The sequence below is a fragment of the Neovison vison genome, chromosome 7 (genome assembly GCF_020171115.1).
Source record: "Neovison vison isolate M4711 chromosome 7, ASM_NN_V1, whole genome shotgun sequence".
Taxonomy (NCBI): domain Eukaryota; kingdom Metazoa; phylum Chordata; class Mammalia; order Carnivora; family Mustelidae; genus Neogale; species Neogale vison.
Window position 1 is genome coordinate 35,281,267 of NC_058097.1, and position 27,166 is coordinate 35,308,432.

Consider the following 27,166-nt stretch of genomic DNA (forward strand, 5'->3'; position numbering starts at 1 on the left):
TACACTGTACACAAAAATAAACACAAATTGGATTAAAGACCTAAATTTGAGGCCTAAAACCAAAAAAATCCTAGAAGAGAGCATAGGCAGTAATTTCTGATGTTGGCCATAGCAACATTTCTCTTGAGATGTCTCTTGAGGCAAGGAAAACAAAAACAAAAATAAACTATTGGGACTATGTCAAAATAAAAACTGGACAGCAAAGGAAACAGTCATCTGTGATGTGCATTTTACCACAAATAAAAATAAATATTAAAAGCCTTAAGAAAATATTTGAGGATCTTTCTGAGAAAACTCTGTTGTCACATTTAAAAATGTAATTGTTTAACACATAAATCATTAGCCTTTTCATTCCCAGTAAAATGTTATCATGACTTTTGACAGCTAAAGCCTGTCAAGCACACCTATACCAACCCTACCAAAGATTCACCCATACCAACCAGCTGCCATCACAAAAATTTCACAACTACTAATTTATGGTCTCGCAGACTGAAAGTCTGGCAGTCATTAGTTCCCTTAACCACTCCAGCAGGCACTTTAAAACTGTGTTACTTTACAAATTCAGTCTTTTCTAAGGTATATATCATCATCTTTGTCCCCCTCAACCACTACGACTAAGAGTCAACACATTCAGTAATTTAGCTAATTATACTTTGATAGCTTCTAGTTTGTTCACATTTGTTTATACTTCTATTACAGCTTTTTTAATTCTTTACTTTTTTGACTGTTCTTAAAGGAGGTATGCACGCACTCATTGCTTATGCCAAGTAGTGTAAAAGTACAGTAAAATTTAATGATAACTGACAGGGAGAGAAACAGCAGAATGCCTGGCCCCCGGTCCTCTCACTGACTTGCAGTAAGACAGACCTGAACCAACTGTAATGGGATGCACCATGGAGAATGCTCCAAGAGAAGATAAAATACTCAGGAAATGTATTTTATACAAATGTTAGAAGAAAATGAGGAATGTCTAGATGAAAAGAGAATTTACTGGTTAAGGAAAATGACCTTGTTTGAAAGGAAGAGCTAAGAGAGCTGGAACTAAGCTTCAATTATTAGCTTGTCCTTTTATTTATCAAACTCAGACCTGCTGAGCCAGCTCCTTGCAGTCAAAAGTCAAAAGGTAGGAGAAAATGAACCCAGGACCATCCAGATTTGCCTCTCCTCCATCTTCCCCTTAAATTATAAGCTCTTCAATTTTCAAATCTTTTCCTGATTCATCTTTCTGTTTGCAGTGCCAAAAGTGTCTGGCAAATAACATTATTATTTAGATAAGCAGATAGAAAGAGGGAATCCTAACTAAATATTCATGAGTTTTATAATATTTGTGAATTTTATAGACTACGTCAGAATTTCTCAAATTACCACTGTTGACACTGTGGGCCACATAATTTTTTGTTGTGAGTGTTGTTCTGTTTATTATAGGATGCTTAGCAGCCCCTCTGGCCTCTGTCCATTAGGTGCCACTATCACCCTCCAATCATGACAATTAAAAATGTCTCCAGGGCACCTGGGTGGCACAGAGGATTAAGCCTCTGCCTTAGGCTCAGGTCATGATCTCAGGGTCCTGGGATCGAGTCCCACATCGGGCTCTCTGCTCAGCAGGGAGCCTGCTTCCTCCTCTCTCTCTGCCTGCCTCTCTACCTGCTTGTGATCTCTGTCTGTCAAATAAATAAATAAATAAAATCTTTAAAAAAAAAAAAGTCTCCAAAGAACAACAAAGTGAGAAGAATAACACTTTTCAATTTAAAGCTGTATTATAAAGTTATACTATACCATAAAAACCGATATTATAAAGTTATAATATACCATAATGTAATACATATATATAATATACCATAAAACCTATATTATAAAGTTATGATATACCATAAAGATGTGGAATATTATAATATAATATACTATTAAAAAAAACATAAAACTAGAAGGAAACAGGAAGAAAGCTTTGTCATGGGTCTTGGAAATGATTTTTTGAGTGTGACACTTAAAGTACAAGCAACAAGATTAAAATTAAACAAAATAAAAGTAGGACTGCATCAGACTAAAAAGCTTCTGCACATCAAAAGAAGTGATCAACAAAATGAAAAGAATGGGAATGGGAAAAAAATATTTACAAGCCATGTATCTGTTAAGATATCAGAGTGGGAAAAAAATATTTGCAAACCATTTATCTGCTAAGGGGTTATTATCCAAATTATAAAAAGAATTCATACAACTCAATAACAAAATAACAAGTAGCCCAATTTAAATATGGACAATGAACCTGAACAGACATTTTTTTTAATTTTTTTTCCAATTTATTTTTTTTCAGAAAAACAGTATTCATTATTTTTTCACCACACTCAGTGCTCCGTGCAAGCTGTGCCCTCTATAATACCCACCACCTGACAGACATTTTTTTTTTTAAGATTTTATTTATTTATTTGACAGAGAACACAAGTAGCAGAGAGAGAGAGAGAGAAGCAGGCTCTGCACTGAGCAGAGAGCCCGATGCGGGGCTGGATCCCAGGGTCCTGGGATCATGACCTGGGCCGAAGGCAGAGGCTTTAACCCTCTGAGCCACCCAGGCGCCCCCTGAACAGACATTTTTTTAAAAAACTATACTAATGGCCAACAGGTACATGACTAATCACCAGGAAATGCAAATCAAAACCACAATGAGATATCACCTCATGCCTGTTAGAATGGCCATCATCAAAATGATAAAAGATAACAAATGTTGGTAAGGATATAGAGAAAAGGGACACCTTTTGCTTTGTTGGTAGCATTGTAAATTGGTATAACCACTATGAAAAACAGTGTAGAGCCTCCTCGAAAAAATTAAAAGTAGAACTACTATATGATCCAGCAGTTCCACTTCTGGATAAATGCCTGAAGGAAATTAAACACTATGTCAAAGAGATATTTGCCCCCTATGTTTATAGCAGCATTATTTACAGTAGCCAAGACATGGGAACAACCTAAGTGTCCATCAACAGGTAATGGATAAAGAAGTTGTGGTATGTGTGTATATATACATACATACACACACTCATACATAATTAAATATTATTCAGCCATAAATAAGAAGGAAATACATCATTTGTGACAACACAGATGGACCCTGACAACATTTGCTAAGTGAAGTAAGTCAGACAGAAAGACAAATACTGTATGATTTCACTTATAGGTGGAATCTTAAAAAAACAAACAACAAAAAAATAAAACCTCCTGGGAAAAGAGGTTAGATTTATAGTTACCAGGCTTGGGGGAGAGAGAAGTGAAGGAATGTGGTCAAAATGTGTACAAACTTCCAGTCATAATTAAGTGCTAGGGATGTAATATACAACATGATGACTATAACACTGCTGTATGGTATATTTGAAAGTTGTTAAGAAATCAGATCCTAAGAGTTCACATCACAACAGAAAACTTTTTCTTATCTTTTTCTTTTTGTATCTATTGAGATGATACCACTGAACTTACTGTGGTAATCACTTCACAATTTATGTAAGTCAGATTATTATGCTATATACCTTATACGTACCCTGTATCAATTATATCTCAATAAAACTGAGGGGATGGGAGGAAATGTCTCCAGACATGATCTCTCTACCTAGTGCCCAGCGTTTTTAGTTATATTTAGCAGGAAGAATTGGGAAGTATAAATCTACTGTAGTATCTTCCCAGAAGGGAAAGGTCAGCCTGAGTGATTTTGATCCAGAAGGAATGGGAGAAACTTACTGGCCTGTAAGTTTTGCACTTATAAGTTTGACTGTACCAGTTCCTGTTGCCACCATTGAGGTTTAGTTTCTCATTTAAGGAATGGCATGATAGATACAGGAGGTGGGATCAGGGTAGGGGATGTACAATAGCCTCAAACTTGTGTGTCTTAATCTTACTTTGATAACACAACAGACTAGGTTTCTACAATATCTTTCACTTTTTAAGCTTCTGGAATAAAAGTAAATACAGTCATCTGTCAAGTAAAACTTAATTTATGTAATGCTACCAAGCAATTTGTTTATTGGTTCTTTTGTCTCATTCATGTATTTGAGAGGCAGAACATGGTAATATATAAGAGTAATGTATCATGGAGCCAAAAATGAAGGAATTTCTGATTAATGAGCTATAATACTCAGATGTTACAGTGTTTGATTAGTTTCATCTGAAATCCACCAATTGTGTAGAGGACTGTTTGGGATTACAATTAATTAGTCTTGTTTTATTATGCACAGTACTGAAAAATGCATCTGGTTTATTTTCTAGGATGTACTTTCAAAGTAGAATGTTTTAACATCATCATCCTTACATAATTATATTAACTCAGTAAGGTAGAAAAGATTAAATGAGCATAGTACAATTTCTAGGTACTTACCTAGGGTGAAAACCAAATATCTTTATATGTGTGTGTGTGTACCTCTATCCATTGATACTTATGACAATATAGTGTATTATTAACAACAGAAATTATTTTAGCAGTTAAAATGGAAAAATGAGATGTCTTTGTGGAAAATACCTAGGAAAAGATATATACTATTTTATTGTTAAGCATGTGTCAGGCATAAAAGTATTTTCTTACTCTATTCACATTAACCAGTTTTCTCATTAATTACATTGTTTTAAGTTGAAATAAAATGGCTTTGACTATAAGCAGGTTACCAATATGTAAATTGCACCTCTGTTTCTATTGGTTTTTAGCGTAGTGATTGCAACTCCACTGTAGTTTACACAGTAGATCAGAACTATACCATAAAATCCATCAATCTTATTTGTAACAGAAGAAATACAACATATGTAAAATCCAGCAGTGCCCAATAAGAAAAGTGTCAGCACCATCAAGCTGTACACATTAAAAGGATCATTTTAAGAAATCTGAAATAGGGGCGCAAGGGGGGCTTATCTGCCTACTTGTGATCTCTGCCTGTCAAATAAATGAATAAAATCTTTAAAAAAAAGAAATCTGAAATAATTTTACTTCATCCTCCGTATTTTTTGATTCACTGAATCTACACTTAGATATGATTACGTTGCCACAAGACTAAAAAATTTAAAAAGCAGGCTCATGACATGAATACATAACACATGTATGTGACCTTATTAGAAAAGAAATGAGGCAAAATAGATTTTGAATTCATCTAGAAAAGATTTTAAGCATACCTTTTATGAAATACATACGTTCATTGATTTGTTAATAAAATGTCCATCTTTAAGACAAGGCAATGAAAGAAAGTATTCAGTTCAGAATTAGAAAAGGAAATTTTTCTTTTGGCAAACTGAAACCAGTGATTCTCTCTAGTAGAATGGTAGTATGTACCTCATTGTAATCGTAAACCAAAAACTAGTTTCTTAAATGCTAAAAGTCAATTAGAATGTTCTCTGAATTCTATGAAATGTTGGGGCATAAATATTTATAATTGTTATATCTTTTTGTTGGATTGTCACCTTAGGATTATATAGTGCCCTTCTCTGTCTCTTTTTAGCTCTTTTGAATTAAAGTCTAGTTTGTCTAATATAGGTATTGCTACTCTGGCTTTCTTCTAACAACCATTTGCATGACAAATGTTTCTCCATCCCCTCACTTTCAAGCTTCAGGGGTCTTTAGGTAAAAAATGAGTCTCTTAGAGATAGCACATATAGCTGGGTCTTGTTTTTTTATCCATTCTGACACCCTTTGTCTTTTGACTAGAGCATTTAGTCCATTTACATTTGAAGTAATTATTGATAGATTAATATTTATTGCCATTTTATTATTTGTTTTGTTATTTCTGGAGATTTTCTCTGATCATTTTTATCTGTCATTTTTGGTCCCTCCTTTGCATTAAAAGAATATAGGTCATGAACTCCTTTAGTTTTTGTCTATGAAACCATCATTCTATTCTGAATGATAGCCTTGCTGGATAGGATTATTCTTGGCTGAAGATTTTTCCCATTCTGGCTTGCCAGATTTCTGTTGAGTACTCTCCAGCTTACTTATGGTTTTTCCTTGGAAGTTAAGGATTTCTTTTGTCTTGCTGCTTTTAAGATTTTTTTTCTTTATCACTATGTTTTGCGAATTGAATTACAACATGTCTTGGCATTGACCTGCTTTTGTTGATTTTTTTTTTTTAAAGATTTTATTTATTTATTCAACAGAGAGAGATTACAAGTAGGCAGAGAGAGAGGAGGAAGCAGGCTCCCTGCCGAGCAGAGAGCCCGATATGGGACTCGATCCCAGGACCCTGAGATCAGGCAGCGGCCCAACCCACTGAGCCACCCAGGTGCCCCTGCTTTTGTTGATTTTGATAGGTGTTCAACTGTGCCTCCTGGATCTGGATATCTGTTTCTTTCCCCAAATTAGGAAAGTTTTCTGCTATTATTTCTTGAAATAAATTTTCTTCCCCCATTTCTCTTCTTCTTCTTCTTCTTCTGGGATGCCTATATTATTATGTTTGATGGAGTCAGTGAGTTTCCTAAATCTATTCTTATGTTGCATAGTTCTTTTCTCTTTTGTTCAGCATAATTATTTTCCATTCTTTTGTCTTTTAGGTCACTTATTCATTCCTCTGCTTCTTCCAGCCTGCTGTTTATTGCCTCAAGCCTGTTTCCAATCTCATTTATTGCATTCTTCAGCTCTGATTCTTTTTTAACTCTTTTAGCTCTATGGTAAGGTTCTCACTGATTTCTACTTTTCTCAAACGCAGTGAGTATCCTTATGATTGTTGCTTTTAATTCTCCATTGAAGATGTTACTTATATCTGTTTCACTTAGATCTCTGGCTACGAGCTTATCTTTTTCTTTCACTTGGGATGAATTCCTGTCTTGGCATTTTGTCAAAGTCTCTGCATTCTCTGTGTTAGAAAAGCCAGTTATGTCTCCTGCTCCTGAAGGTAATGGCCTTGTGAAAAAATGGTCATTCAGTGTCTAGAGCCTTACACTTGAAGGAGTATCTCTGGTTTGTGCTTCTTGAGCTCTTCTGTTGTGTTTTGGTCACTGTGTCCTTCAGGAGAGTTGTCTTCAGAGGCTTTACTTGCCTGCTCTGGGCTGTGTTTGGTCCCTGGCCTGAATGTGGCGAGTTTTAACTAGATGTGCTCTGGTTTGCTTGTGAAATGAGACCTGACACCAACTCCACCAGAACTGGGCTCTACAGAACTCTCTGATTAGGAGATGTGGTGTCTACGGGGGTTTGTGCTGGTCTTCTGGGGAAAGGGGCCCACTGCACTGGGACTAAGGCAAGTTTGACTGAGAAGGGCAGTCTTGCCAGAGCACAGGTAGGACTTGGTCTAAGCAAGTTAGTCAGCCACTGTCAGTGCAAGTGACTCTGTATATATGCTGACAGTGGGGTAGGGAAATGGTAGCAGCCAGGTCCCTTGTTCCTGGAGATGCATCGCTACAAAAGCTTCCTCTCAGGGACACACTCAGAAGAGCAGGAAGTCTCCCCTGTGTGTACCAGGCATTCCCCCATCACCATTTCCATGCTTTCTGGCCCCAGCTATTTGCCTGCCCTCTCTCCAGGAGCAGCACACTGCTCTCTGGGCTCTATCCCAGCCAAGCCCACTGACATTTTTTAAACCTCCAAACATTAAGCCCCATTGATTGCAAGAACTTGTTAAATTCAGCCCCTTTCATTTTCCATGCCAGTGGTTTTGGGAGAAGGCTCTCTGTGCATTCCCCTGTGTTCTCCTCTCCTCTTGCCCTTCTCCAGGATCACAACTCCCTCCCCTCCACAGCACCCACGATCCATTCCTCCCTTAAACCGTGTCTCCATACTTTTTACCTTCCTTGATGTAGCCTCTTTTATTCCTTTAGTTGTGGAGTTTCTTCTGTCACTCTTCAGGTTGTTTTCTCAGTTCTATATATATTTTTAATTACTAACATTGCAGTCAAAGCGTTGTGCCAAACCCCTTGATGAGGATACAAATATAAACAACAGAAGGATTAGTGACCATTATCAGAAAAGATAATAACAGGGCGCCTGGGTGGCTCAGTGGGTTAAGCCACTGCCTTCAGCTCAGGTCATGATCTCAGGGTCCTGGGATCGAGTCCCGCATCGGGCTCTCTGCTCAGCAGGGAGCCTGCTTCCTCCTCTCTCTCTGCCTGCCTCTCTGCCTGCTTGTGATCTCTCTCTGTCAAATAAATAAATAAAATCTTTAAAAAAAAAAAAGAAAAAAGAAAAGATAATAACATGATCAGTTTTAAGACAAATTAAAATATATTGAGCACCCCTAGAACACCTGACTGGCTCAGTTGGTGGAGCATGCAACTCTTGATCTTGGGATTGTGGATTTGAGCCCCACTTTGGGTGTAGACATTACTTAAAAATAAAAAATACATTGAGCACCCCTGTGAAACAAATTTAGAGGGTTTTTTTTTTTTTCTGTCTTATAGCTTCACTGATAAATATTTCACTGGTCCTCAACTTATTCAACCATGCTAGGTTTGGCTCTGGATTCATGTTGTCTTGCCATCAATAAACTGTGAGACTAATGACTTGATACTAAGATAAATTCAGTAAGAATATTCCTAGCTTTAAGTAGTATGCAAAATGGAAATTTAGTCCTAAATATAAATTATTTTCCTTCTCATAAAATTTTATTAATTTTTTAAAAATTAATATTTTTATTTTAATAATTTTTTTAAAAACTATTTTTAAAATAAGTCTTTGGGTCCCACTATCCAGTATCTTGTACAGATGTCATTAAAAATAGAAAAAATAATCTCCCTATTGCAGTGGTTCCCAAACTTCTTTTCTTTTAAAAATCTCAGTATCTGGGCACCTGGGTAGCTAAGTTGTTAAATGTCTGCCTTCCACTCAGGTCATGACCCCTGGGTCCTGGGATCGAGTCCCACATTGGGCTTTCTACTCTGTGGGAAGCCTGCTTCTCCCTCTCCCATTCCCCCTGCTTGTGTTCCCTCCCTTGCTGTCTCTCTGTCAAATAAATAAAATCTTAACCAAAAAAAAAAAAAACCTCAGTGTCCATCACTACTATCTCATAGGGCTTTTAAAAGTAGTATATGGGAAATAGAGCAAGGAATTTAATAAACTAGTGACAAATTCAATGGATCTGTTTTCTTTTTAATCTATATATTGCATTTTTCTAACATGTATTTGGTTTTGATTAGAGCAATGGCTCTCAAACTATACCATATATCAAATTACCTAGAAAAATAATCAAGGGATACCTGGATGGCTCAGCATGTTAAGCATCCAACTCTTGATCATGATCTCATGGTCCTGAGATTAAGCCCCACATCAGGCTCCACATAGTGGACATGGAGCCTGCTTAAGATTCTCTCTCTCCTCCCTCTGCCCCACCCTCTCCACTCATGCACAGGTGCATGTTCTCTAAAAAATAAATAAGCAAATAAAGAAGTGAATCACAAATTGCTGAGCTCCACCACCACTGAGTTTCAACTCAGTATGTCTAATATAGGCCAGAGAATTTATATGTCTAACAGAATACTAAGAGGTGATCCAGTATCCAAGGACTGCATCTTGATAATGATCAATAAGATATTTTATAACTAAGAATATACCCAAAGATTTATGTGTAGGTATTGCATTTTCTCTTTTTCTCTGGTATGATGTTTAATAGGTATTTAGGGACCTAAATGACCTATAACATCTCATTCAGCTTCTTCATATCCCCCCAACTGGAAGTTTTTATATCAAGTGTAATGACATTTAAGAAGACAACATAGGAAATAAATTTATGTTGTTGTTACTAACAGTTGTTATCAACACTCTTGTATCTATTCAAGGCATTATTTTCCTAGAGATAAACCATCCTAGATTACTTGTTTCTAATTTGTAATCTCTATTGTATAGAAATATACAAGTGAATAATTAGCATGGTCCCTCTGAGATTGATATACCACTTAAATTTTTTGTGTAGAAAATGTGAAACTTTTAAGTAATTCAATGTGGCATTCTAATACACTGATAAATTTGAAAACTAATATTTTAGTTCAGAGTTACTCATACTGTAACTATTTCAAGTAAATGGATAGAGAACATGAGATAGTTTCATAGTTAATAGTTGAATTATTTTGCTATTTTCTTTGTAAGACTTGATTCATGTTACAGAACTAATATTTTGTTTTCTTAAAGTTAAATCAGTAAAAACAGTCTGATTCTATTAACCTACCAAAATGTAATCTCAGAGCCTTCCAAGGAAAAAATTATACAACAGAGCTTATCACCTCTACCTCTACCTCAAAACAGAAAATCAGTGGAGCAAATACACTGCAGTAAAACCAGAGAAAATAATTTTGTCAAGTTTTTATTAAAACTGGTCCCACAACTTCATGGGTTTCCAGGAATTCCAATAGGTTCTCATGATGAAGAGCCAAAAATGACCACTTATGCCAAGAGCATTCTCCATAACAAAAGCCTACTCTCCAAGAAAAAAGACTTCATGAAGGAATGGCATTTACCTGACACCCTCCAACCTTCCTGTATCACACTAAAGACCTTGTTCTTTTCTTTTCTTTTCTTTTCTTTTACGATTTTATTTATTTATTTGACACAGAGAGAGAAATCACAAGTAGTCAGAGAGGCAGGCAGGGGGAGGGGGGGAGCAGGTGCCCCACTGAGCAGAGAGACCAATGCGGGACTCCAGCCCAGGATCCTGAGATCATGACCTGAGCTGAAAGCAGAGGCTTAACCACTGAGCCACCCAGGTACCCCTAAAAACCTCAGGTTCTGTAACATCCCTTATCTTTTATATCACATCTAGCATCTACTGAAAAATTACCTGGCAAGAAAATTCAGTCTGGAGGCGCCTGGGTGGCTTGGTCAGCTAAGCGTTTGGCTTCAGCTCAGGTCATGATCTCAGGGTCCTGCGATCAAGCCGCACATTTGGGCTCCCTGAGGAGCCTGCTTCTCCCTCCCCCTCTACCCTCCTCACGCTGCTCATCTTGCTCACTCTCTCTCTCTCGTGGTCTCTCTCAAATCTATAAAATCCTTTAAGATAAAAAAGAAGAGAAAATACAGTCTGAGTAAACAAAAACATCAGAAACAGACCCAGATATGTCACAGATTTTAATGGACTTATCAGAGTGGACATGGACAAGGAAAGACTCAGGGAGCCTAAAGACAAGTCAGCAGTAATTCCCCAAACTGAAATGCAAATACAAAAATAATAATAATAGGGGCGCCTGGGTGGCTCAGTGGGTTAAGCCGCTGCCTTCGGCTCAGGTCATGATCCCAGGGTCCTGGGATCGAGCCCCGCATCGGGCTCTCTGCTCACCCGGGAGCCTGCTTCCTTCTCTCTCTCTCTCTGCCTGCTTGTGATCTCTCTCTGTCAAATAAATAAAAAAATCTAAAAAAAAAAATTTTTTTAAAAAAAAAAATAATAATAATAATAAAGGAGAAAGTGTGAAATATATGTACAATTGGAAAGTCAGAAGAACCGAACAGAAGAGATATTATAATGGCCAAGAATTTTCCAAAATTAATGACGTACACCAAACCACAGATTCAGAAAGCTCAGAGAACACATGAAAGATAAATACCAAATCTGTGTGTAGGCATACCATAATCAAACTGCAGAAATCCAAAGACAAAGAGAAGATCTTGAAATAAGGCCAAGGAAAAAAATACCTTACCTTCCCTATAGCAGAAAAAGGATAAGAATTGTAGCCAACAGCGTTATTTACAATAGCCAAGATATGGAAGCAACCTAAGTGTCCACTGATAGGTGAATGGGTAAAGAAAATGTGGTATATGGGCACCTGGGTGGCTCAGTTGTTAAGTGTCTGCCTTCAGCTCGGGTCCTGATCCCAAGGTCCTGGGATTGAGTCCCACATTGGGCCCCTTGCTCAGCAGGGAGCCTGCTTCTCCCTCTACCTTTCCTCCTTGTGTGATCTCTCTCTCTCTCTCTCTCAAATAAATAAAAATAAAATCTTTTAAAAAAAAAAAGAATTGTAGCCAACTTTTTTCAGAAAGCAATGCAAGCAAGAAGAGAGTAAAATATTTAAAGTGTTGAAAAACTACCAACCTAGAATTTTCTATCCAGCAAAACTATCTTTTAAACATGAAGGAGAAATAAACACTTTATCAGACAAACAAAACCTGAGGGAATTCATCACCAACCGACCTGTCCCACAAGATATGTTAAAAAATAATTTTTCAAGAAGAAGGAATATGATAGGTCAAAAACTCATATCTACATGAGAAAAGAATAACATCAGAGATGGAATAAATGAAGACCTATTGATCCTGACCATTGATCCAAAAATAACTGCTTAAAGTAATAATAAAGGAGCACCTGGGTGAGTCAGTCAGTCAAGCATCTGCCTTCAGCTAAGGTCAGGATCCCAGAATCCCAGGATTGACCCCCACATCAGGCTTCCTGCTCAGCAAGGAGTCTTGTTTCTCCCTCTGCCCCTCACCCTGCCTCATGCTCTTTTTCTCTCTGTCTCACTTCTCTTTCTCAAATAAATAAATAAAATTTAAAAAATTAAAAAATAATAAGCTAATAATATTAACACTGTACTGGGTGATTATAAATAACTGATATCAGTGACAACAAAACCCTAAGAGATGGGTGGGGGGAATTGGGAGTGTTCTGTTACTTAAATTGGCCCTTTCCTGGAAATGAAAATCAGGAGCCCATCCTTATCACTGACTTCGTATGATAACCTCTTTCAGGGAAACAACAGTAGGCTATAAAATTTTTACTGTGTGTTTAAAGATCAGTGACTTTGTAACACCCTACCCCAAATTTATAGAGTTCAAGAAGACATGATGTTAAAAATAAAGGATAAGGAACAGTAAGAATAAATCAGAAAGACATTTAGAAACACAAAACTATGCAATAAATATGAGCAAGGGAAAAAAAAACAAAACGAGAATAGAAATTAAGAAAATGATTGAAAACTGACAAGTAACAAGTTCAAGAACTGACAGTGATTTCTTTTTTTTTTTAAGATTATTTATTTATTTATTTGACAGAGAGAGATCACAAGTAGGCAGAGAGGCAGGCAGAGAGAGAGAGAGGAGGAAGCAGGCTCCCTGCTGAGCAGAGAGCCCGATGCGGGACTTGATCCCAGGACCCTGAGATCATGACCTGAGCCGAAGGCAGCGGCTTAACCCACTGAGCCACCCAGGCGCCCCTGACAGTGATTTCTAATGAGTGTTGTCTCAGGGTTGGGACTCTGCATGTAAACAGTAAACTCCACAGTGAAGGTGGTTTGCTCTGTGAAGATTTGTTTTATTATTACACCAAAAAATGTTTATGGAACATCTAAGTACTAGCTATAACCCTAGGCACTTTAAGAAGTATGAAATAGGGGCACCTGGCTGGCTCAGTTAGTAGAGCACGTGACTCTTGATCTCAGGGTTGTAGTTAAAGCCCCACATTGGATGTAGAGATTAACTTAAAAAAACAAAAAATAATTTGAAATAAAATATGAAATATATTCATTATCCTCAAAAAATCTACAGTTTATTTGGAGAGATAACGAAAAATAACATTTTTTTTTTTTAGTTTTTAGTTAAATTCCACTTAGTGTTAACAAACAGTATAATATTAGTTTCAGGTGTACAATTTAGTGATTCATCACTTAAATACAACATTCAGTGCTCGTCACAAGTGCTGTACGTAATCCCCATCACCCATTCAATCCATCCTCCATCTACTGTTTCTCTCCTGACCATCAGTTTGTTCTCTATTGTTAAGAGTCTGTTTCTTGGTTTGCCTCTGTTTCCCCTATGATCATTTGTTCTGTTTCTTAAATTTCACATATGAGTGAAATCATATGGTGTTTCACTTTCTCTGACTTATGTATTTTGCTTAGCATAATATTCCCTTAGCTCCATCCCTGCCATTGCAAATGGCAAGAGATTATGGCTGAGCAACATACCACATCTTTATCCATTCATCAGTCAATGGACATCCATAAGTTGGCTATTGTTGATAATGCTGCTCTAACATGATAAGCCACTAATAAAGGATTTATCAGAAGAAGAATAACTTTCTGGAAGATGATGATATCACTATCCACTGGCCCCTGCTTTTATAAGATTTAGGTATCTAGAGTGGAGTCCTAAGAAAGACTAGGATTCCATATCATCACTTGTAAGACTTTGATGCCCTTACCTCGATAACGGAACAGGACAGTTTGCCAAATGCTATGAATGTGCAAAAATACTAAGATGCAGATACTGCCATGAGGAACTTTATATAAAATATAAAGGTAAACATTTATATTTTTAAATATCTTCATAAACAGTAATTGCAAAGCAGTAAGTGTCAAATTTGTGGCAACAGTAAGTTCTATAGGAGTTCAAAATAAAAAGAGACTCTAGTGGACAGATTGACAGGTAACACCTTCTGAAGGTAGTCTTCATTTAAAGGATTAGCACAATATGTATCCCCAAAAAATGAACAAGAAGAAAGGTAGAGGTTGCATTATCAAAATCAAAACATGAGAAATGTGACTTAATTAGGAGTAGCACAAAAAGGAAATAACATGACAATAAAATCTTGTTCTGGTTTTTGAAATCTGTACTATACACAAAAGCTATAATATCTTTGAATATTTTCTTTCTACTTTCCTAAGTGCTTTTAGGAAAGTATCTAGTATCCCAGACAGATGTTCCAATTGATTTCATTTAGTTGCTCTACTATCTCTGCACACTTGGTAAATGGCCTAGAATTTAGGATAGTTATTGTTCTTTACACAAAATATTTGTTATTTCTAAGTTTAATTTAGAGAGTTTACTAACCATTATAATACGTTACTTAATTATGCAGTCACAATAAGTAGCAATTGAGAATATGAGTTATACTTATTTCAGTTTTTTGTAATTTTTAAAAATCAATAAACAATCTTAAAATAGACCGGATTTCCCAGTTCTTGAAGTAAATTTTAAAATACAGTGGAGAAGGAGAGAATGAAAGAATGATGAACAAATGAGTGAAAAATCTCTTTAACAAGTTCAGTTTCCAGTTCAGCAGGTAAAGGACTTGTAATTCATACTCTTTCTTCACCCCGTAAAAAAGGTAAACAAAAAGAAAATCAGTAACTCCTTTTTGACCCACCATAGAATTGAGGATACAAAACAAACCACTGCAAAGGAGGGAAATACATAGAAACACAGCTTAACAGAAGTCACAGAGGGACTGGCAAGAACATTTTAAGGGTAATTGTCTAATTGCTGGAGACTGAGCTTGAGCTTGAGACTAGTTTAAGAGATTTAAAAACTCCCAGAGGCCCAGGCTTAAGGCACCCCTCACTTTCATGAGTTTCTCATCTAGGAGCCACACCAGGTCCTCAAAGTCAAGATCTGAAAAAAAATCCTCTTGTGCTTCTGTTGGAGGAGGGGAAAATTAAACATTTTTGAAGACTCCCAGAGCTACTATTTACCTTAACAAAAACCTGATCTCAAGGGAAATTATTTTACAAAAGCCTAACCAACTTGGGTTTTTTAGAACTTAACTGATTAGAGGGAAGTAAACTACCCAACTCTGGCCCCATCTAGCCTTCCTGTGTCACCATCAGGAATGGATGAAGATGAGGAGAAGGAACCTGAAAAGCACCTGTTAAGGTCCCAGTCCAGGGTCATAGCCAAAGTGAGACCTAACTGTAGAACTATAGAACACTTATCCCTTCTCTGAACATCTTACCACTACATTAATCAGTCTCCTGTATAACAACAGAAGATTATCAGTTATTGGGGCGCCAACAAAAGGAGTCGCTGGGGCGCCTGGGTGGCTCAGTGGGTTAAGCCGCTGCCTTCGGCTCAGGTCATGATCTCAGGGTCCTGGGATCGAGTCCCGCATCGGGCTCTCTGCTCAGCAGGGAGCCTGCTTCCCTCTCTCTCTCTCTGCCTGCCTCTCTGCCTACTTGTGATTTCTCTCTGTCAAATAAATAAATAAAATCTTTAAAAAAAAAAATAAAATAAAATAAAAAATAAAAAGGAGTCGCTAAGGAGATAGATAAAAGACAAAAAACTAGAGGAACTTTCAGCTTCTGACCCACAGCTACAGCAACCAATAAATTCAGCCTAACTCATAGCCAGATAAACCTAAAGCCTCATACTATACATGACCAGCTTTCAACAAAAAATTACAAGGCATGCTCAAAGACAAAAAAAAAAAAGGTGGGGGTTGGGGGGGAGGCTCTTTGAATAAACAAAGCAAGCATCAGAATCAGTTATGACAGAGAATTTAGAATTGTAAGACTAGGAATTTTAAATAACCATGATTAATATCCTAAAGGCTCAAACAGAAAAAAGGAAATTCTAGAAACCAAAAGCACCATACTAGAAATGAAGAATGCCTTTGAGGAGCTCAGCAGTAGCTTGGACATAGCTGAGAAAAAGAACCAGTAAGCTTAAAGGTGTCAATAGAAAATTCCCAAGCTAAACATCAAAGAGAAAAAGAAAAAATATAGTTTAGCTTAATGACCATTAAGATGTAAATTGCCACACCAGTGGCCCCCAATAACTGATAATGTAGTTCCTTCCGCTATTGACTCTGCTTAAGCAAGAGGACATCAGCAAACACGACACAAGTAGAACCTTAATAGATCTTATACTTGATATTTGCTCTCTTGGGATGCTCTCCTGAGACTGCATGTAAAAAGCCCAGTCCAGTCTCCTTCAGAATGAAAGTCTAAAAGGAGAGAGGTCTACTCAGCCATCCCAGCTGACCTTCCAGCTGAAGGTAGCCACAAGAGTGTCAAAACCAAGAGAAATTGCCCGGCCAACCTACACAATCCATGAGAAATAAAATAGTTATAGCTATAAGCGACTAAACTTTCAGTTAGTTCATTAAAAAACAATAAATAATTGCTAAAAGAAGTGTATTCTGCTTTGCTTGAGAGCCAAATGTGAGAGAGTTTACAGAGATGGACCTTTAAGAAAAAGGTGTGTTTGGGAAGTGCAGACTTAGTAGACAGGAAAGGGAAAGCAATACACTGAAGCAGAAGGTGAAAGATTTAAGAGTAGAAGAGAATATGCTTCCTGACAGTCACAACTTTAATTATGTTCTCCAGGAAGAAGGTGCATAGGAAAAGAAATGACTTTGGTAAAGGAAATATTATAAGGTATTTTTGTGTTTTATATGTATTATAGCCAAGTAACTGTCTCCAAGTCTCTACAGTCAACTAACATGTGATAACTACTTAGTCTAATGAACATTTTTAAATCACATATTTTAGTGAAAAACCTAACTTGCAATTTGGGACTAAAAAATAACCTCGCATCTTTGGTTTAAGTAGCTATGTATCTTTTATCCCTATTTTAGAACTAAGCAGTTTTACTCCCATGTGCTTTTTGTCACTATAAAACACAGTTTTGACTAAAATGCTATGGCTAAGTGTTTTGCCTCTGAGAGAGAGAGAGGTCTCCAACATGAAAAATAAAGTGCACTAAAGCATAAACCAAGCTTTCCTCTTTAGCTCATTTATATCACATTGTCCACTTCGGAAACCAGAGTTTATCTTTCTAATCCAGAGAATGACGGCTGAAACATAATTGTACACAACCTCAGAAAAATTTACCTCCTTAATGTAAAGGAGCGCTGACCATTAAATTAGACATTCACAGTCAGTAACGCCCAGGACAATTTGGTTTTATGAGAGTTGTGGATTTGTTTTGTTTCCCTTCAGATTATTTTTTACGTGCACTGGCAGTGTTTTTTATCATACCTTCATTAGATGCTTTGACCGTTAAGCTGTAGAAAAACAGTTACCAAAGTGCACCTGGGTAGCTCAGTTGGTTAAGCATCTGACTCTTGATTTCAGCTCAGATTATGATCTCATAGTCATGAGATCAAGCCCCCTGTCAGTCTCCACACTCAGCATGGAGTCTGCTTAAGATTCTTTCTCTCCCTCTCCCTCTACCCCTCCCACCACTCATGCTTGCTCACTTTCCCTCTCAAAATAAATAAAATCTTTTTGTTTTGCTTTGTTTTTTGTTTTAAGAAAAGCAGTTATCAGGGGCGCCTGGGTGGCTCAGTGGGTTAAAGCCCCTGCCTTCAGCTCAGGTCATGATTGTCAGGGTCCTGGGATCGAGCCCTGTGTCAGGCTCTCTGCTCAACAGGGAGCCTGCTTCTCTTCCTCTCTTTCTGCCTGCCTCTCTGCCTACTTGTGATCTCTGTCAAATGAATAAATAAAATCTTAAAAAAAGAAAAAAGAAAAGCCGTAATCAAAATCAAACTACTCAGTTCCAAAAATAGTTAAACATAGAGTTACCATATGAATCATTAATTCCACTCCTAGGGATAATATTCCCAAGAGAATTGAAAATATGTGTCACGTGGTGCCTGGGTGGCTCAGTGGGTTAAAGCCTCTGCCTTCAGCTCGGGCCATGGTCCCAGGGTCCTGGGATCGAGCCCCACATCGGGCTCTCTGCTCGGCAGGGACCCTGCTTCCTCCTCTCTCTCTGCCTGCTTCTCTGCCTCGGCAGGGACCCTACTTCCTCCTCTCTCCTTGCCTGCTTCTCTGCCTACTTGTGATCTCTGTCTGTCAAATAAATAAATAAAATATTTTTTAAAACAAAGAAAAGAAAATATGTGTCACATAAAAGCTAGTATATGAATATTCATAGCAGAGTTATTCACAATAGCTAAGAAATATAAATGAACCAAATGCCCATTAACTAATAAATGGGTAAACAATGTGGTATATCAATATAATGGAACATTATCTAGCCACAAAAACACAAAACACCGTGGAACATGGATGAACCTTATAAAATATTTTAAGTGAAAGACATCAATCACAAAAGACTGCATATTATACAATTCCATTTATATAAAATGTCTAGAATAGACAAATCCATAAAGATAGAAGGGGACTGAGGCTTACCAGAGACTGGGGGAAGGAAGAAATGGGAAATGACAGCTAATAGTTACAGGGTTCCTTTTGCGGGCTGATGAAAATGTTCTGGAATTAGTGGTGACACTTAGACAACTTGTGACTATATTGAAAACCACCAAATTGTACACTTTAAAGTGGTAGACATTGTGGTGTGTGAGTTATATATTGATTTAACAAAAAAAAGACATTTAAAACTATATTCTAAATTTATAACTGGGAAGCAGGTTGACAGATGGAGTTTGAACCAGAGTTCCAAAACTTCCTGATTTACTACAAAAGAGAAATTAGAAAAACTTCCATGAAAAATTGGTGTTACACTATTTTTCAGGAATGTGAAGTTAAAGTTCAACCTAAGGGGAAAAAAAAAAAACAGAAAATATGAGGAATGGTTATATAATAATCAAAATAACAACTAACATTTATATAGTGCCTTGCAGTTTTCAAAGCACTTTCATTAACTATTAAAAATTAAGTACCGGTGTTGTAATTGCCTCACCAAATCCATGCAATAAGTGATACTGTAATTCTGTTTTTAAGGATGAGGAAACACTCAAGTTCTATTTTTCTGTTATATCTTTAAGCATTTCCAGGTCAAGCTTTGTATCTTTTTCATCTCTGTGTAAAAGGCATACATAGTATGCATTCAGTATATGTTTAGGTGAATAAATTAAAGTTTAGGAAAGTCAAGGGACTTTAGAAACCAAACAAAGCAGTGTTAAAATACTGTCTTTGGCATTCAAATCTTGTTCGCTTTCCATAATACCACATCACAAGTCTCCTGTGTCGGAATTTTTTTTGTTCAAGTTCTAGTCTAAGTTGATGTCAGATTATTATTAAAATGGATGCTTTCAACAGTAATTGTCGATATGGCATATTATATAAGACCTCAGGAAATACTAAAGTTAAGTGATTATACAAATTAGACTTAGTTATTTACTACCAAATCTTCTGGTTAGTACAGTGAGTATTTACTAAGTACCCATTAGGTGTCAGCCACAATACTATGTCCTAGAAATAGGGCATAGAAAGGAATATATCACTAGACTGGAAGCAGCTCTGTACCTCTTTCCATGGTGCTATTTTCAGTCTAGTAGGTGGTTCTCCCACATATTTCATCACTTTATCCTTGTCAATTTTCTAGACGCTGAGTTCACATATGATTCCAAATACTCCAAAGAAATAAGTCAAATGTTAGTGGATTCCTTCACTCTCCATTATAAGTCACCCATCAACTACCAGGAAAAGAAGCCAATAATTGTTTTAAGAAGCTTTCCATAGGGGCACCTGGGTGACTCAGTTGTTAGACATATGTCTTCGGCTCAGGTCATGATCTTGGTCCTGGGATCAAGCCCCACATGATCCCTGCTGAGCCTGCTTCCCCCCCCACTTTCTCCCTGCCTCTCTGCCTGCTTCTAATCTTTGTCAAATAAATAAATAAGATATTTTTTAAAAGAATACACCATAAACAGCAGTTTAACTTCTAGATTTTCCGTCTAGGCTATCTGATTTGGCAAATATTTACAATGAAACTTATTATGTGAGATAACACAAATTATTACCTCAGGTTGGCATTTAAGTAAAAGAGACTGTGATAATTGGTCTAGGAAGATTTTATTAGCTATATCAGAAACTTACTCTGTTAGCAATTAAAACACACCTGCAGCAAGGGTAACTAAGCAAGTGCCAATGTATTTTTAAATTTTTAATTTTATCATGTATCAAGACCTTTTTAATCCATTGGTTTTTATAGAATCCTAACATTCTTGACAACTTCGTTATGAGAAAAAAAATACACCAGTACCTGGAACAGTCTTTCTCCATGCCTTTGCCCTGCCAGGAAGAGGGATGGTATACCAGTCACCTAATGAAAAGAGAACACATTGATTAAAGGAACATCTCTCACTTATAATGGAAAGACTAAAGGCAGACATGACAATATACCAGAAGCATGATTTTCTTAGGCAGCTAGAAAATTGAAAACAGGCCATTAAAGAATACAGGCCAATGAGTAAGAGGAAATATTGCTGGCCAAATCGTTTAAATCAGAGTCCCTACGTAATGAAATACAGTTAATATTAAATCTATTTAGGAACATATTTTTCTTTCAAAATCTTAACTTCATTTTTTCTTAACCTCTAGCATTCATGTTATTATCCAGCTTGCCATACTGAAAATCATAAGTTTTCCCCACCAACAAACACAGTTCCCTCCCTACCTGATGGTCTCATAATGTTTCTTTATAGTAAAATAGAATTTAACATGCACACCACATGAAAAAAAAAAAAATGAAGTTTCTTTTAGCATCCCCCTACAGGCAGTGAAAATAGTCTTCTAAAAATTTCGTTCCATCTTTTTAACTACCTTGAATGAGCCAGAGAACCTGAGCTTATTCTAGTATAGACCAAGGGCTAGTCCATATCCACAGTACAATCTTTTTCATGATCGAATCCTGTGTGGATATAATTGGATTAAACTCTTCCTCAGTAAATTGATGCCTGTTGTAGAAGATCAGCAAAATACACCAGCCCCATCTTCCAGAACTGCTTAAATAGCCTAGGCTTTAGTTATAGAAGGGAACATCACAAAGCCCAATGCCACAGCCTAGATTTACAAAAGTTAAGAAAGGCCATGTTAACTGGAAGAACTACATATAAAATGTTATGGATTCCCAGATCATATCCTAGGACACCACAAATACAAATCCAAGTAGTAAAAATCATGGGGTGCCTAAGTGGCTCAGTCAATTAAGCATCTGCTGAGGAAGGGTCCTGGGATCCAGCCCTGTGCTGGGCTCCCTGCTCAGAAAGGAGCCTGCTTCTCCCTCTCCATCAGTCCCTCCCCCTGCTCAGGCTTGCTTTTTCTCTCCCTCTATCTCACCTACTCTCTCAAATAATCTTTTTTTAGACCATAAAAGATCAAATGTCGTTGGATGGGGTTATTCAATGTCCTTAGAAGTCCTTTTTATGGAACAGTAAGACAAACATCACACTTCTTTTTCAACTGAAAATAAGATCACGGGTGATGATGAGAGGTGTGGGCTTGGAATTAGGCTGCCAAAATTAAAACCCAAGCTCCACCACTTAGTAACTATATGTTTTTAGTCAAATCATTTAACCTCTTGATTTCCCCATAATCAAGTGGAGATAATAGTACCTACCTACATGCAATTATTGTTAACAACTGCAATGAGATGCAAAAAACACTTGCCTTAGTTTTTGGCATATCATCTGCATTTAATAGCTGTTAATTTTTATTGCTTCCAGAGGGTATTTTCTTCAGTTTTTATACTTTGTCCTCTCTGTGTTCTTCATCTCCATTTTAATTGATGTCAATGTACTCTTGATTCAGAGCTGTTCATTTTAGAATAATGAATACTTCTCAGAACAATTTTCTCTCCCAAGAAGAGACATGTATTTCTCTAAAGTTACATAAAATATTGGTTGTTTGAATGTGTGCTTTTATCTCATTCTTATAGAGATGGTATTTTTCCTCAAGCCAGGGCAGTGCCAGAACAGTTACAGACGTTACTTTTAGATGCAAATTCCCAGTGGCTTAATCCCTTGCAGGGAGATAGAAATTAGTGTCCTTTTGACTAAATCACACACATAGTCACACACCAAGAAGATGAAATTTTAGTTGTATTCCCCCTTCGGCTAGTTATTTTTCCCTTTGCTTCTCTGCCTCTTATGTCAGCATATATATAGTATTTAAGTTTTATTTTTGACAAATTGACATCAGATCCACAGTTATGATAAAGTTCATATCTGGTACTCTTTTTTTTTTTTAAGATTATTTATTTATTTATTTAACAGACCGAAATCACAAGTAGGCAGAGAGGCAGGCAGAGAGAGAGGAGGAAGCAGGCTCCCCGCTGAGCAGAGAGCTCAACTCGGGGCTCGATCCCAGGACCCTGGGATCATGACCTGAGCTAAAGCCAGAGGCTTTAACTCACTGAGCCACGCAAGTGCCCCCGTATCTGGTATTCTTTTTTAAAGATTTTTTTTTTTTTTAATTTAACAGAGAGTAAGATTACAAGTAGGTGGAGAGGCAGGCAGAGAGAGGGAGGGGAAGCAGACACCCTGCTAAGCAGAGAGCTCTATGCGGGACTCGATCCCAGGACCCTGAGATCATGACCTGAGCCGAAGGTAGAGGCTTAACCCACTGAGCCACCCAGGTGCCCCCCCATATCTGGTATTCTTGAACAATGAAGTTGGCTTCAGTATCTTACCTCAAAACAGACTGCATGGAAATTATTAAAGTGGGATTTCTCTCCTGTCCTGCCTTCTTAATTACTTTAGACTCTTAAATTACAGCATAATCTATTTTACAATAGCATTAGGCAGTCAGGATTATGTCAGTGTAACATTCTCCTAGAGAATAAGAATGAATCAATTTTTAAAACTGTTACTTTTTTAATTACATAAATGTGTATTTAACTGTTTTTGGAAAGTCAGATTATGATGTAGTCATAAAAGAACATATAGGCATTTGAATCTGGTGCTTAGTATATCACAAATGCCTTTTATGTATTTATCGTTAGGCAGACAATCTTTCTGTACTGGGATCTATGTGGTATAAACTGATAAAAGTATTTTTAAATTGAGAATATGTTATAAGACTCAGGTTTGGTATATTTGGTGGGTAAAATTCTTTATACATTCTTTAGTAAAAAAATATGCACTGAGTGCCTAATATATGCCAGGACTGTTCTAGAATCTTATGATATAGAATTAAACAAAAGAGACCTAAATCTTAGCCCTCATAGAGATTATATTCTAATAGGGGGAAAGAGGCAGTATATTATATAATACTATTTAATACTTATCAGGAAGTGATAAGAACTGTGGGGCAGGGGAGGATAAAGCCAGGTAAAAAGGATAGTCATCAGTTTTCTGTAGAGTGTTCATAGCAGGCCTCTCTGAGAAAGTACTATTTGAACAAAGATTTGAAGGCGGTAAGATAGTTGGACATACAGTTATCTTTTGAAGAATATTCTTGACAAAGGAGAAAACCAGTGTCAAAGCTGGAAGGTATAAGCATCTGTGCAATTGTCAAGGAGCAGTGAAGAACCCATATCTCAGAGCAGAAGGAAGAGAGATTAAGGAGTAAAAGATGAAACTGAGAGCAGATTAGAAGTGACCAGGGCATCGGGAGTTATTGCTTAATGGCTATGGTATATTTATGGGGTGATGAAGTGTTTGAAACTAGAGAATGCTGGTGGTTGCCCAACATTCTGAATACACTAAAGGCCACCTAATTTTTATACTTTAAATAATGGATAATTGTACATTATGTGAATTTCACCCCTAAAAAACAATAAAGAAATGGAATGTAATAGGTGCTTTCATTGAGAAGTAGAAGAAATGTATAGTACACCTCTTTTTAAAAAATATGTTTTCTTTTCTATATCATTCTGCAGGTGTCTTAGCATAATTTGTTGAAGTGACTATTCTCTTTTTTTTTCTTTATATTTAAATTCAATTAGTTAACATATAATATATTATTGGTTTCAGAGGTAGAAGTCAGTGATTCATCAGTCTTATATAATACTCAGCGCTCATTACATCACTGCCCTCCTTAAATTAATGCCCATCATCCAGTGATCCTTTCTCCCAACCCTCCTCCAACTGCAACCCTGTTTGTTTACTGTGATTAAGAGCCTCTTACCATTTGGAAGAGACTATTCTTTTATCCAATGAATGTCCTACTTTATGACCCAGTATTCCATATCTAGGAATGCAAAAAACTAATCCTGATGCAGACAAATATTGATGTGCAGGGATGTTCACTAAAACATTATTTATAATGGTGAAAGATTAATCACTTCTTGGCCTTTTGGCTAAGATCAAGTTTAGTATCTGCTCTTACCAGTTTGATAATAGTTTGATAATAGTGATATCAGTTTGATAATAGCAAAAAATAAGGAGAAATCCATCATCTCCATCATCAACAATAGATTTTTTTCAGTGATGATATAAGAGGATTAATGTAGGCAAGAAAATTGGTTTTGGTAATGTCTAGATTTTAGAAAAATAATTTTTAAGGACATATATAATAATAAGTGTCTTTTAACTTTTCATTTGGTTTTCTCACTGGGATTTCAGTGTTGGAATAATCTTTCTCTCTGCTTACCCATTTTTATTTACTTTTTTTTAAAGATTTTATTTATTTATTTGACAGACGGAGAATATAAGTAGTCAGAGAAGTAGGCAGAGAGGAGGAAGCAGGCTACCTGCTGAGCAGAGAGCCCAATGCGGGGCTTGATCCCAGGGTCCTGGGATCATGACCTGAGCTGAAGGCAGAGCTGGGTGGCCACTGAGCCACCCAGGTGTCCCTGCTTACCCATTTTTAAAGAATTTTAATAATATGAGAAAATACTCATAAAATAATACTGAGTGAAAAGCAATGAAACTAAACTATGCTAATGTGTTTGTGCATGCACATGCCAAGGGAAAAAAATTACATGAGTAAAAGATTGCTAAAATGGGGCACCTGGGTGGCTCAGTTGTTAAGCGTCTGCCTTCAGCTCAGGTCATGATCCCAGGGTCCTGGGATCGAGTCCCACATGGGGCTACCTGATCTGCGGGGAGCCTGCTTCTCCCTCTCCCACTCCCCCTGCTTGTGTTCCCTCTCTCACTGTCTCTCTCTCTATCAAATAAATAAATAAAATCTTTATAAAAAAAAGTATGTTAAAATATAATAATTATCTCTTCATTTTGAGATTTTTAATACTTTTATTTTCATTATTCTTTTAATAGTTTTTCAGTTTTCTTATTAAATATACTTTTTAGTTTCAAATTTATGTTCTGTGGTCTTCTTTTTTTTTTTTTTTTAAAGATTTTATTTTATTTATTTGACAGACAGAGATCACAAGTAGGCAGAGAGGCAGGCAGAGAGAGAGAGGAGGAAGCAGGCTCTCCGCCAAGCGGAGAGTCCGACGCGGCGCTCGATCCCAGGACTCTGGGATCATGACCTGAGCCGAAGGCAGAGGCTTTAACCCACTGAGCCACCCAGGCGCCCCCCTCTATGGTCTTCTTAATAGAGTATTAATAATAAATGTTCTTATCTTGGTTCTTTACAGTCAGATAATTATAGGAAAATAATTTATATGTCTAGTTTTGTCTCTTAAGCCAGTCTTCTGATAGTGTAATGAAATCAGTATATATTTGATTTTTACTTTGACTATGTAATAATAAATTTTATAACATATAGCTAATATGTATTATTTATTGTGCAGCACAAGATACTCGAGTTTAATCATTATCATTCAATTCTAATTTGCAATTTATTGCTTTACAATTTTATATACATTATTTAACTTTTTTTAAATGCCTTTCCCTAAGGTCAATGTTTCTTTACATTATACATATCCATTTCTAACATAAGAACTATATTTTAAAAATCATGTATACTTTCAAATGATTTCATATTTCTGGGTAATGTGTAATGATGTTAGCAGAGTCCCACTGAATATTAAAATACTTAGGTATTAATTAGTCTTATCCTTTAAATGTTCAGTTTAATTATGTAGGAAATACCTAGTAAATATATGCGCACATAGGGAGAGACTGACTTTTGGAATGCCAGTGTGAGGAATACATGACCCTGTTCTCCCCAAAAAGGAAAAAAAGGTACTGACCACACAGCTAATATCAACCATTTCAGAACTCTAGAAACTAACCAAAGCCACAGAATGGAGTATGTTGTCTATCCAAGAGGAACTACTAATCCTCAATAAAACTACAGGGCCTGTCACACTTTAATTTGGGGCTATTCCCACCCAAGCTCCCTTCTCTACTGAGTGGTATGGAAATGCATCTGCCATGAAAAGCCAGTAGTTCACAGTCAGTAAATAGGACTGACTGAATTAAAATTCCCATCCCCAAAACAGAATTTTATCTAAACTAACAACTGCCTGGAAAACCCCCATTCTTAGGATGTTGGGGCTATTTTATTTGACTTGGAGTTCAGCCCAGCAGTAAAACATAAAATTAAAAAAAATAATAAAACTATTCCCCAGGACATTACAAAAAACAACAATCATCTGCTGGCAAAATCTAAGCCACCTAAGCCTAAGATTTCAGGTGTAGTGAAACAAGAGCTTGGCCAACTATAAAAGGATGTCCTCAGTGACCAGGTAACCATAGGCAACTTTCCAAAACCCCAGTATATTCATGGGGATCTAGAAGGCTGTCAACATGTCCAGAAAGGAAACTACTTCATTCAGATATTTAGCTTGCATATACTACCTTGAGGCCCTACTCAAGCAAGAAATGAAAGCTAAAGCTATTCTATAAACTCCTTGAAGTTTGAGGACATGCTTACACACACAAATCCTCCAGACAAAATGTGGAAGACCTACAGACAACATTTC

At 36.8% G+C, this 27,166-nt stretch overlaps 1 protein-coding gene and 1 pseudogene across 1 annotated transcript in view; both read left to right on the forward strand.

Moving 5' to 3' along the window:
• Positions 1-27,166, forward strand: part of ITFG1 (integrin alpha FG-GAP repeat containing 1) — a 297,293-nt gene that overhangs the window by 258,383 nt on the left and 11,744 nt on the right. The window lies entirely within an intron of this gene.
• Positions 24,612-24,727, forward strand: LOC122914666 (annotated as a pseudogene).